Here is a 12357-nt window from a genome sequence, read left to right as displayed (position 1 = left end):
CTCTCGAGCCCAGGAATTGCAGCTACTAAGGCCACACACCCTACAGCCCATGCTCCACACAGGAGAAGCTGAGCACTGCAACTAGACAGCAGCCCCCACTCGCCACAACTACAGAAAAGTCTGCAGAGCAGCAAAGATCCAGCACAGCCAAAAATAAATAAATAAAATTATTTTTTTAACGATAAGTGTAGAAAGGAATATATAAATTGATTACATATAAAAACATTTGTTTATATAATAAAAGAATAAAATCTATAAGTCTATACACCAATCTGTTCGTTACTATTGATTTCTCTCTGGGAGGTGGGATTAAGGGACAACTTTTAATTTTAACTCTATTGTACTATTTTTTTTAATATTCAGCATAAATGCCTTAATAATCAGAAAAACATTTTATTTGGGGGGAAAACGTTGATGCCAAAAAAGATGGGCTCAAATCACAGCTGAAGGGATTTAACCTACATACCACAAAGTTACTGAGAAGTAAAGACTACTCAGCTTTCATGAAATCTTTCCCACAATTCTCACCAATAATGCCCCCAAAGTTTGTGTTCATCAAATCCAGAGAACTGTGCAGCAGAACTGAGAGGCAGTGAGTACTATCATGAACAAAGACTCCGAGGGGAAAAACACTCAGTAGGGATGGGAAGAGAGCGATGGTGTCTAAGACTGAAATTCTGGCTGAACAAGAGAAATCTGTACTGATGAGGAAGAAGAGGAAGAACAAGGAAATAAACTATTAATAATATGGCTGCACAGGGGGTTTCCAGCCGAGATTTGGCCAAAACATTAAAAATAAAAAGGGAGGACCACATCCTCCAAGAACAAATACAAAAGGTAACATCCACTCATACATTCATGAAGCAACCCCCTGTAGCAGGCATGGTTCAGGTGCCAGGGTCTAGCCTGGAACAAGACAGGCAAGGGCCCTGTTCTCTTGTTGCTCTGGCAGGTCAGGAGACTGTAAACAAGGAAGCACACAAAAGCAAGACAGTTCCAGATAATGATAAGCATGACAAAAACATTTTGTAGGGCTTCCCAGGTGGTGCTAGTGGTAAAGAACCTGCCTGCCAATGCAGTAACGTAAGACAAGTGGGTTTGATCCCTGGGTCTGGAAGATCCCCTAAAGAAGGAAATGGCAACCCATTCCAGTATTCTTGCCTGGAGAATCCCCATGGACAGAGGAGCCTGGGGGCTACAGGCCATGGGGTTGCAAGAGTCGGACACGACTTAGGGCTAAACCACCACCACCACAAAGACATTAAAATCTAATGAAGTGTCAGTGATTGGTGTGGGAGTACTTTTGACTGGGAGACTGGAGGATGAGGCTGAACTGAGTTCATAACAGTCTAAAGAACCAACCACATGAAGAGCTGGGAGCAGTGCTCTCCAGGCAGAGGCAACAACAAATACAGAGACCTCGTGTGGAGAAGTAGGTTGTCACATTTAAGCCATGTGAACACCAGGGTGGCTGGGGTCCAAAGAGCACCGAGAAGAGTGTGGGAAATGAGGTCCATGTGGAAACTCCAGCAGAAATACAGGAGTTTAGTCCAAGTACATCAGGAAGTCCTTAGAGAGGTTTTTGAGCAGGGGAGTGGCATGAATTGGTAGCTATTCTAGAGGTGCTCTGGATGCTAGCTTGGTGGAAAGAAGAAGCAAGAAAGGAAACAGAAAGAAAAGTTAGGAAGTACTGCAACATTCCAGATGAGAAATGGTGGAGTCGTGGGCTCAGGATTAGCCACGGAATCAGAGCAGTGACAGATTTGAAATGGGTCTTGAGTAATTTGGATGAGAGTGTGAACGAAAGAGAGAAATATAAGAGAAAGATGACTCCTAGATTTTGGCTGTAGCAACTGTCATTGTCACTTAAGAGCTGCAGAAGACGGAAAAACCACAGGTTAGTGGGGAATAAATTCAAGGGTCCTATTTTAACCATGTTGAGCTCAAAATGCCTATGTAGTGGCTAAGTAGAAGTCAAGTTCAGAGTTGGATAGATGAGTCTGGAACTCACTGGTGAGTCTAGGCAATAAATTAACTTTGAGAGTCCCCATCAAATAGGTGGTATTTACTGCTATGATGAGTTCATCTGGAAAGTGTGTCAAAGAGAGAAACATAGAAGACAGTCTCAAGGGATGTACAACTCAGAATTAAGAAGACGAAAATCCAACAAAGGAGACTGTGTAGAAACCACTTATTAGAGGCAAAGGGAAAATATCAGGTTGTGGTTTTCCAAAAGCCAAGAGAAGGGAATGCTTTAAGATAGGACAAACAATGTCTTGTCGACTACATCAGAGTTACTGGATGAGAGAAGTACAGAGAAGGGACAACCAGATTTCACAAGCTACAAGGGACTGCTGACATGTAGGAGCCATCAGTGGAATGATCAAGACAGAAGCCAGTTGGTAAACCAAGGAAAAAATGGGGATTTTCCTGGTGACCCAGTGGTTAAGAATCCACTTTCCAATGCAGGGAACATGGGTTCCATCTCTGGTCTGGAAATATTCCACATACTGTGAAGCAACTAAGCCTGTGAGCTGACTTGTGAAGTCTGTGATTCCTAGAGCCCAGGCTCCACAGGAGAAGCCACCACAATAAGAAGCCTTCGCTTTTCAACTAGAGAGTGGCCTCCTGCTCACTGCAACTAGAGAAAGCCTGTGTGCAACAACGAAGACCCCATTTTTATTTATTTAAAAATAAATTTAAAAAAATTTGAAGCAATTACCCTCCACTTAAACAATTAAAAAAAATAATAAAATGGGAAAGTAGAACCAAAGGTAGGCACCATGGCAACTGTTGAAAAATGGAGCAGAAGACTGGACCAGATACTGGAGGCAGCTGGGATGTGAAACGGGGTTAGAGGCTGGCTTGTTTTTAAGACGGGAGATACCAATACTCAGAAGACCAAGCAAGAGCAGACCAGGAATTTCAGTTCTGTGTTATTTTTCTTATCATTCTTTAGGAACCAAGCACTTCAGCATCAGTAGGACAGGAAGTCTTATCTGACTTTCTCTTCCATTCAGTTCAGTTCAGTTCAGTCGCTCAGTCGTGTCCGACTCTTTGCGACCCCATGAATTGCAGCACACCAGGCCTCCCTGTCCATCAGCAACTCCTGGAGTTCACTCAGACTCACGACCATCGAGTCAGTGATGCCATCCAGCCATCTCATCCTCTGTCGTCCACTTCCCCCCTGCCCCCAATCCCTCCCAGCATCAGAGTCTTTTCCAATGAGTCAACTCTTTGCATGAGGTGGCCAAAGTATTGGAGTTTCCTTCCAAAGAACACCCAGGACTGATCTCCTTTAGAATGGACTGGTTGGATCTCCTTGCAGTCCAAGGGACTCTCAAGAGTCTTCTCCAACACCACAGTTCAAAAGCATCTGTTCTTTGGCACTCAGCTTTCTTCACAGTCCAACTCTCACATCCATACATGACTACTGAAAAAACCACAGCTTTGACCAGACAGACATTTGTTGGAAAAGTAATGTCTCTGCTTTTTAATAAGCTGTCTACGTTGGTCATAACTTTTCTTCCAAGGAGTAAGTGTTTTTAATTTCATGGCTGCAGTCACCATCTGCAGTGATTTGGGAGCCCCAAAAATAAAGTCTGACACTGTTTCCACTGTTTCCCCCTCTATTTCCCATGAAGTGATGGGACCAGATGTCATGATCTTCGTTTTCTGAATGTTGAGCTTTAAGCCAACTTTTTCACTCTCCTCTTTCACTTTCATTAAGAGGCTTTTTAGTTCCTCTTCACTTTCTGCCATAAGGGTGGTGTCATCTGCATATCTGAGGTTGTTGATATTTCTCCTGGCAATCTTGATTCCAGCTTGTGCTTCTTCCAGCCCAGCGTTTCTCATGATGTACTCTGCATATAAGTTAAATAAGCAGGGTGACAATATACAGCCTTGATGTACTTCTTTTCCTGTTTGGAACCAGTCTGTTGTTCCATGTCCATTTCTAACTGTTGCTTCCTGACCTGCATATAGGTTTCTCAAGAGGCAGGTCAGGTGGTCTGGTATTCCCATCTCTTTCAGAATTTTCCACAGTTTGTTGTGATCCATTAGAGGCCAATAAACAGACTATTAAAAATTTTCTGGGTATTGGAGAGGAAGGTGATCAGAAGACATCAACATGAATTTAGCAGAAATGAACCACTTCGTATAATACTTGTGGATCAAGACACTGCTCGATTTTTTACACGACTACTGTGATAGCCTCCTAACTGATCTCCCTCTTCTATCTCATTTCACTACTTCAAAATCTGAAAACAAATATAATTATTTCACTTCCCTAATACCTCTCGTGGCTGACATAGCACAACCTTCTTAAGAAAAATACCCAATATCCTTAACAACATAGATCAAGCCCTGTAAAACCTGACTCCAGTCTTTCTTTCCTGTCGCATCTCTGACCATGCAATTTGCAAAACACCACATCACAGCAGCTCCAGCCACAATGGACAACTCTGCACACCTTTGTCCCACTTTGGCTTGATACGTTCTATCCTCTACTTGTGCATGAGTGTGTACTAAGTCACTTCAGTTGTGTCTGACTCTCTGCGACCCCATGGATTACAGCCTGCCAGGCTCCTCTTTCCATGGGATTCTCCAGGCAAGAATACTGGAGTGGGTTGCCATGCCCTCCTCCAGGGGATCTTCCCGATCCAGGGATTGAATTTGTGTCTCGTATGTCCCCTGCATTGGCAGGTGAGTTCTTTACCACTAGCGCCACCACTTAGGACATCCATTCAATCTGCACCAAACTCATCAGCCTGGGAAGTACCTAGAGGATCTTTAAAACCCACTCAAATGCCTTCCAAATTACATTTGGAAGGTCCTTCCAGAAGACAGAGGTATGAGAAGAACTAAACATTTCAGGAAACAACTTCATTTCAGCGTAAGAGATTTAGGAACAATTCCGTTTTCTGAAACAAAAGAGAACGTTGTCAGGTAGTATATGCGGACACAGGAAGATGATGACTTGCCAGGTGGAACCTCCAGCCATGTCCATTGTTCGATATGACCCATTTAATTATTTGATGGCTATCATTGTCAGGAGGAGCCAAAAATCAGTCTCTAGAAGTTTCTCTTGCTCCTAGTTCTGCCCTCTGGAGCAATTTAGAAATTGTCTACTTCGTTTTGTATACAGCAGCTTTTCACATAACTTCAGGCACTTATTATGAGCACACTAGGCCTCCTCACAGTCTCTCAAATTTGCTCTTTTATAACTTACAGATGTTTGCTAACTCCCAGCGGTGCAGCCTTCAGAATCTATATTTGGCACATAAAGCATCATGCTACTTCTTAAGGGGACAATCATGGCTTACTTGACTTTGTACCCTAGCACCCAGCCAAATAAATGTACATTAGTTGCATTTCAAAGAAAGAATTAATGTAATATCTGTAACATTTCAAATACATCACTTGAGGACAGGAAAGGATGACTTCTGATGTTCTGCTGGAATTGAAAGCAGCTCCTTTTCTGCCCTGAAGTCACATGTAGTTTTCTGGTACATCCTGCATCGAAGTCCTCCCCTAAGCCCCATTCCTAATCCAGCCTCTTCTGAGACTTTCTCTGAACTGGGCTTAGTCTCCAGTTGGCTTGTTCTGGTTGGTGGTTCAGGATCACAGGCTGCAATTAGTGGGGTGGACACTTAACCATCCAGAAGGGGGACAAGCACTCAAAAAGATAAAAATTAGAAACAAGAGATTTATCTCTTTCACCATATTCCAAACTAGCAGCCCACAGAGTTCTTAACCACTGTAATATGCACCTAGAATTAAAAACAGGTCCTAGTGTTTAATGTGATTTTTTTTGAGAGTAACTTTGAGCAAAATTCTATCACTAACAAATAGAAGGCAGCAAAGGAAAGCAGAAAAGCTGAATTAAATGTTCAACTTATTTCCAGAAATCTTTTCTAGGTAGCTTATCAAAGGCTGACTAGTAGAAGATGAAAGTTACATATGTAATTTAAAATTTTCTTGTAGGCACATTCATAAAGATACAGTAAAAGATGAAATTAATTTTATTATTATATTTGATTTAACCCAATATATAGAAAATATTGTGATTTCAAAATGCAACCAAAATAGAAAATTATCGAGATATTTTACATTCCTCTTTTCCAACCAAGTCTTTGAAATCCACTGTTTTGACACTTACAACACATTTCAGTTCAGACCTGCCACACTCCAAGTGCTCAACAGCCGCAGACAACTACCAGTGACTGTCCTGGACACTGGAGGTCTAGGCTATAAATAAGTCCTTCTAAGACACAAGTCAACTTTAGGTTCAAGACACTTGTAAAGTCTATTCTTAGGAACAGATTTTTAAAAATAATTACCAATGCAAAGCAATCAGGGGAAAATGCAAAGCTATAAAAAGTGATATGCATTGAAAATAAAGATGTCTAAAGAAATTATCTAGACACCGATCACAAGGTGGATGCTTCTGAAACCCTCAGACTCATCTCTCAAAGCCAAAAATAAATTGCATAATCAATCCTGTGTCATGGACCCAAACCTTCCAACAAATACTTTGGAGTTCATGCAGTCCAGGACATTCTTTTTATAGATGAAAAAGAGTCCCTGCCAATCCCTGTACCAAGCAACCGGCTTCTGTCTAGGGTGACAGACAGTCGAGTGTTGATGGGTGGACACAGACACACTGCTCCGTGCACCCATACCCTGCGTCATAGCCACTGAGTAGGCCCCCGGGTGAAACCTTACATAACAACCAGGATGGGATAAAAGATGCCACGTGGCAATTTTAACATCCATGAAAAAATCCTCCAAAACATATGCCACAAAGCCTTCTCAGAACCATTCCCTGAGTAGCAAAGAAAGACTCTTGTCTGATATCTAAAAATTATGAACACTCCATGCAAAAAGGCGCTAGATTAGAAGAGCTGCAAAATAATACTATGCTCTTCAGTAATCACTCTCAGGAACAAAAACACTCCAGCTCAGTGTTATAATTTCGATCTTCACTCCAGCAAAGAAAGAAAGTAATGAGCCAGCAAATATAACAGCCAAGCAAGAGATGCCACCGAAGCCAGCCTCTATTGAAAATCCTGAAATAAATGATGCACATTTTAAGTCATAACTTAAAATTCCAAGCAGATGGGGAATTATTAAGACAAATGAATGATGGGTAAAAGTGCAACAAAAGTGAACAAAGCTATGATCAAAACCAAATTTTTTAAAATTGTTAATTAAATCATAAAACTCAGCCAAAGCAACTTGGGCTTATATAGTGGACTTAAGTATTAAACCTGCTAATCACAGGAAAATAACTTTAGACCACCTTTTCAATTGATATGTAACATAATGAATCCAGAGAGGCTTGGTGGGGTGGTAGTCCATCAGTTATTGAGAAAGATAGTGTGCTTAGAGGGTCTCATGTGAGACTACATTGGCCCTATACCGGAAATTTCAAAAGGAAACCTTTATTGCTCTTAAGTTAAATACATCAATAGTTAAGCACTCTTAAAACGAGCAGTATGGGAGCCCACAGAGTTCAGCCTCAAATATAGCTCACTTTTAAGAAATGCAGTTTCGTTGCCAAAAATCATAGAAAAGGAAACCCATTCTTTCAAACGACACTAACATTCTCTCAATCATGCCTTCCTCGGCAGCACTTAGAAAAGTCTTTCTAGAAGTAGACTTCTTTCTAGACCTTTTCATGCAGTCACCCCAGTTCCTCTATCCCTTACCCCATGCTCCTTTGGCATACTTTTCTTTCCTCCTCGTCCCTAAGGTTTTAGTACTTCATTATTTTGCAGCAAGAGATAACATTTCCTCCTTAGAAAAGGGAGAAATGAAGCTAGCAAGATTCTAGCAAATCCACGATGCTCTTAGGGAGGGTGAGGGAGGGGAAGCTCTGCTCATTCATGACATCCATCACAGTTACGAAACCTCCATGTTGTGCCCAGACTGGACAGACTGTTGTGCCCAGATCAGCCCTAACTAAAGTGGGAAACAGTGTTGGAAAATCCAGGACAGGTTACAAGTATAAGTCAGCTGAAGAAGAATGGGTCCTTATAGCAAAACTACTCCCATACACCCCAATTTCTGCCTTACCCCAGCTCCCATGAACTGTCCATTCCCTCACCTAACACCAGCCTACACTTCTCTTCCATTTATTACCAGCTCAATAATCCTTGTCATTCCTCATTCAAAATCCATTCTTTCCATTCATTGACATAAAACAGCAACATACACAGTCAGAAGCCCCAGCCCAACACTTCCACTGCCTGAAACTCAGTGCTGGAAATTCTTTTAAAGGCAGCAGAGCTTTTTACTTTGTAGATTTTTTTAAGGAAAAAAAAAAAAAGGATTAAAGTGTAAATACTCTTCTGAGTGAGCTGAAGTAACATTCAAGTGAGTGGCCAAGCTGATGTTCTTCTTAGAAGAGACAAAGCTGAAGAACTGGAGAAGGAAAGAATATTGAGATAATTCTCTTAGACTTTACACTTTTCCTAGGGGTGAGTCCAGGAGGAACTCTTGATTTCTTTGTCATATGATGAGGTAAAGACCTACTCAGGGTCACCCACGTAGCTATCTGTCTTCCAGAGTGGATTTTTAAAATTTCCTGCCATGGATTCTAACTTAAAATTAAACTTTAACTCAGAACCTTATGCTACTGTGTCCACATGTGTTTGGAGGGATGTTCTTGGATGTTATGAGAAAAATGTAATTCATGGTTCAATAAATTTAGAAACTTAATGGACAAATGTACAATTAAAGAGTGAGACAGAAAATATATTGTTTCCCTAATACAACAGTTTTTAGAGTATGGTCTGTATAATTCAGCGAACCAATGTTTTCTGAATAATCACTGCATTATGTTACAGAATCATTTGTGCTTAAAATATTCATTAAAGCACAAGACAGACTAATGGATTTTAACATAAGAAAGTGCAAAAAGTGCTTTGATATGGTTCCGGATTGCACACTGCAACAAACCTTTAAGAAATTGCATTTGTCTAGTTTATGTATAGCATTAAAGAAAAATATCCATAATTTTCTAAAAAGCCTCAAAAATATTTCTCCATTTTCCTAGTACACATCTGTGCGAAGCCAAATTTTCTTAATATGCTCAACCAAAACAACATATCACAAACAGAATGAGTGGAGAAGTAGCTGCGAATTAATAATTGACCACTAATCCAGCCATCAAAGAGATTTCCAAAAAAACCAAAAAACCAAGCAAACAAAATTAAACGATGTCAGTTTTATCACTAAAATTTTTGGGAAAATACAATTGTTTTTACAAAAAAAAAAAAAACAAACTATTCAGGCTAACACATAAGGAACTTATCACTTTTTCAATTAATACCTTTGTACTATCTCTGTTTTAATTTCTAATATAGTAAGTATTAATAGACATAACACACATTAATGCTCTTTGGGATACTGAATAATTTTTAAGAATGAAAAGCATCTTCAGATCAAAAAGTCTGAGATGCTGTCCTAATGTATTTTGATCATGGAGGCCTTTCTCTGTGGAACATCTTGAATATATTCTATGAAGCATACAATGGGACACATAATTTCATACTAAGCTTATAAAACTATTCCCTATCATGTCTCTTCTCAGACCTTCGTCAGTAAGTTAATCTATATGCTGTTCAAAGATTTACTCTCATGGTGGTTTTGTGCTTATGACTCTGGCAGTAAATGCATATAGTCTCCTCTGGCAAACAGGTGGATACTGATCTCCCTTATCTAGAAGAGGGCTAATAGCATTATTTCTCTGAGCAAACATTACAAATAGTCTGGAGAAACGATGACACAGGTTAAGTTGCTCCCACAGCAGATAATGCTCTGTGGTGAGACAGGGTGCCAGGATGACCCAAGAACCCAGCATCGTGCCAGCTAGAATCAGTGCCAGTTTGCCTCACTATCCAGTTTTCAACAAGAGAATCACTGATTGAGATGCCTATGTTACAAATTACTCTTTTATGAAACAAGCGGGATGACAGCAATTTATTACTCGGAGTACTGGCAATCTGTGTTTGTAAAAATTCTAAGCAAGCCAAAGATAACTTAAGGACGGATTCATATTTCTACCGTGGCTTTTTAGAACGTAGAGAGAGGTCAATTCCCTACTTTCAGCACGACTCGAAGCCCCAGTTCCAGAATTTAGTTATAAATCTCTTCTTCCTGTCAGGTAGCTGAATGACTGGCTGGAAGCCTGTTCTCAGATGGCTATAAAAGATTTTGGGAAAGAGTCAGAAGTATAAAGTACTGAACAGCTACTCCATGCAGAGACTGCCCCCAAGGAAACAGTCCTTATACAGAGCTGGCGTGGAGAAGAGGCTGTACAGTCCTCTAATTTTCATTCTGGAATTTGCCCAAATAAGAGCACCATTAAGTTCACTTAAGCAGTTTTGTTTTGTTTTTAATGTCCGGCTTATTAAAAACGTCGCTCAAGGTTGACCGGGATTGCATCCTGAGAGCTGAAGACGCTCATCTTGGTCTTTTTGTTTTTGCTTAAGATTTGAAATGGAATTAGCGTAAAATCTGCTTCTGATAAAACTTTCTTTAATGGAAATTTTTATTGGCATAAATGCTTACTAGTTTCAGGTCCCTTTCTGGTTCATGTAGTCCTCCCAGCAGCTCTCTGAGACAGTGACTATGATTGCCGCATTTTACAGATAAAGAAACGGACTCAGTGTTGCCTAAGGCCACTGACTTTATAGATGGTTGACAGGACTGGAGTCTAGGAAGTCAGTCCCTCTGACCTCTGAACCAGGCCTCTGTCCCACCGGAGATTCATGAACAATAACATCAACTGCTTTTGAATAAGAAGATATCCAATTCTGTATGTAAAATAGTGGTTTTAAGCTCCAGGTGAGCCATTATTTCAAAAAGCCTTCCTTACACTCCGGTGTGTTAAACTCCACTCTGAGTTCCTGACACTCGTCCTGGCCACAGACTGAGTTGTGTTTAACTGCCTGGCGAAAACCTTGAATTTTCAAATGAGGTTTGTGCACCCTGGAGGTTATGAAAAAAAAAAAAAAAGTGTGGTGTAGGGACAAAACATTAGCATTTCTCTTTACAGTTACTGACAATTTTTTTTAAATTGGAGGATAATTGCTTTACAATGTTGTGTTAGTTTCCGCTGTACAACAACGTGAATCAGCCGTAAGCCTGTATACAGCACCTCCCTCCTCAGCCTCCCTCCCACCCTGCCCATCCCACCCCTCTAGGTCATCACGGAGTACCAAGCTGAGTTCCCGGTGCTATACAGCAGCTTCCCACTAGCTATCTATTTTATACAAGGTAGTGAATGCATGTTAACGCTATGTTTACCACCAGGATTGGCATTAGCATCCTCAGAGTCTGCCGCGGTGCGTGTGGAAACAGCCACACAGGCCCGCCACACAGGCACACAAGGCACTCAAGACGAGCGTGGGCATTTCTCACTCTAAGGGTTAACACCCTCACCTGCTCGTCTGCTTCCCGAAGCTGGACCAAATCTCAGTTTACACGGACACAATTGAGAAAGTGGCTGTCAGGGTTATATTTTCAACCATACCTAAACTAACTCTCACAAAACAGCCACGTGGCTTCAAAGGAGCCCTGCAGAGAACTGCAAACAAATGCTAACAACAATACAAGCACAAATGAACAAGAAAATAGTAGAGCTGGTGATGTTTTTATCACTTCTTTTATAATATTTTTCTCAGCCATATCATAAGCTATAACAACAACAAGCCAGTGAGGATAGACTTGAAGGTGGCCCCCCAAAAAATACAAAACAAAAAACAACTGAAGGTATCAAAACTTAGATTCACAGCCACTACTTTTTATGAATGGTCTCTGCCTAAGTGAACATGATACTTTGGGAAACTGACTAATAAGACTCTTAGACAGCTTACAAATAAATATATTTTTGTTAACAGCATCAAAAACGTAGAACTCGCTGATCTAGAACTTTGCTACTCAAAGTGCAATCTGCAAAGGGGCAGTGCCCACATCATCTGGCAACTTGTTAGAAATGCAGTCTCAGGGTCCATCCCAGACCTACTGGATCATATTTTGCATTCCCCCGGTCATTCATGGGCACATTTCCGCTTGAGAAGCACTGCTTCAGGACACACATCTTAAATGATCTGAATCCTAGTAGTTTAGCTCTTCTGCATATGTTTCGAAAGATTTCTCTGTGAATTTTTGAACTCATAAACTTCTCATTTTAATAAAATATCTATTATCAAATGATCTTAAAGATTATAAAGAAACCATCCCCATAAACCAAAATCCAGTGAAATAATCTTGTATAACTGCAGCATTAGTTCCTTATTAATTCTAGTACACGTAAATGCTCTAACCCCATACAACAAAGACCTTCCA

The 12357-nt window shown here is 40.6% G+C and overlaps 1 protein-coding gene across 5 annotated transcripts in view; it reads right to left on the bottom strand.

Moving 5' to 3' along the window:
- Window positions 1-12357, bottom strand: part of TBC1D1 (TBC1 domain family member 1) — a 226123-nt gene that overhangs the window by 203083 nt on the left and 10683 nt on the right. The window lies entirely within an intron of this gene.

Source organism: Capra hircus, chromosome 6 (assembly GCF_001704415.2).
Source record: "Capra hircus breed San Clemente chromosome 6, ASM170441v1, whole genome shotgun sequence".
In the NCBI taxonomy this organism is placed as follows: domain Eukaryota; kingdom Metazoa; phylum Chordata; class Mammalia; order Artiodactyla; family Bovidae; genus Capra; species Capra hircus.
This window is presented reverse-complemented; position numbering and strand designations above follow the sequence as displayed.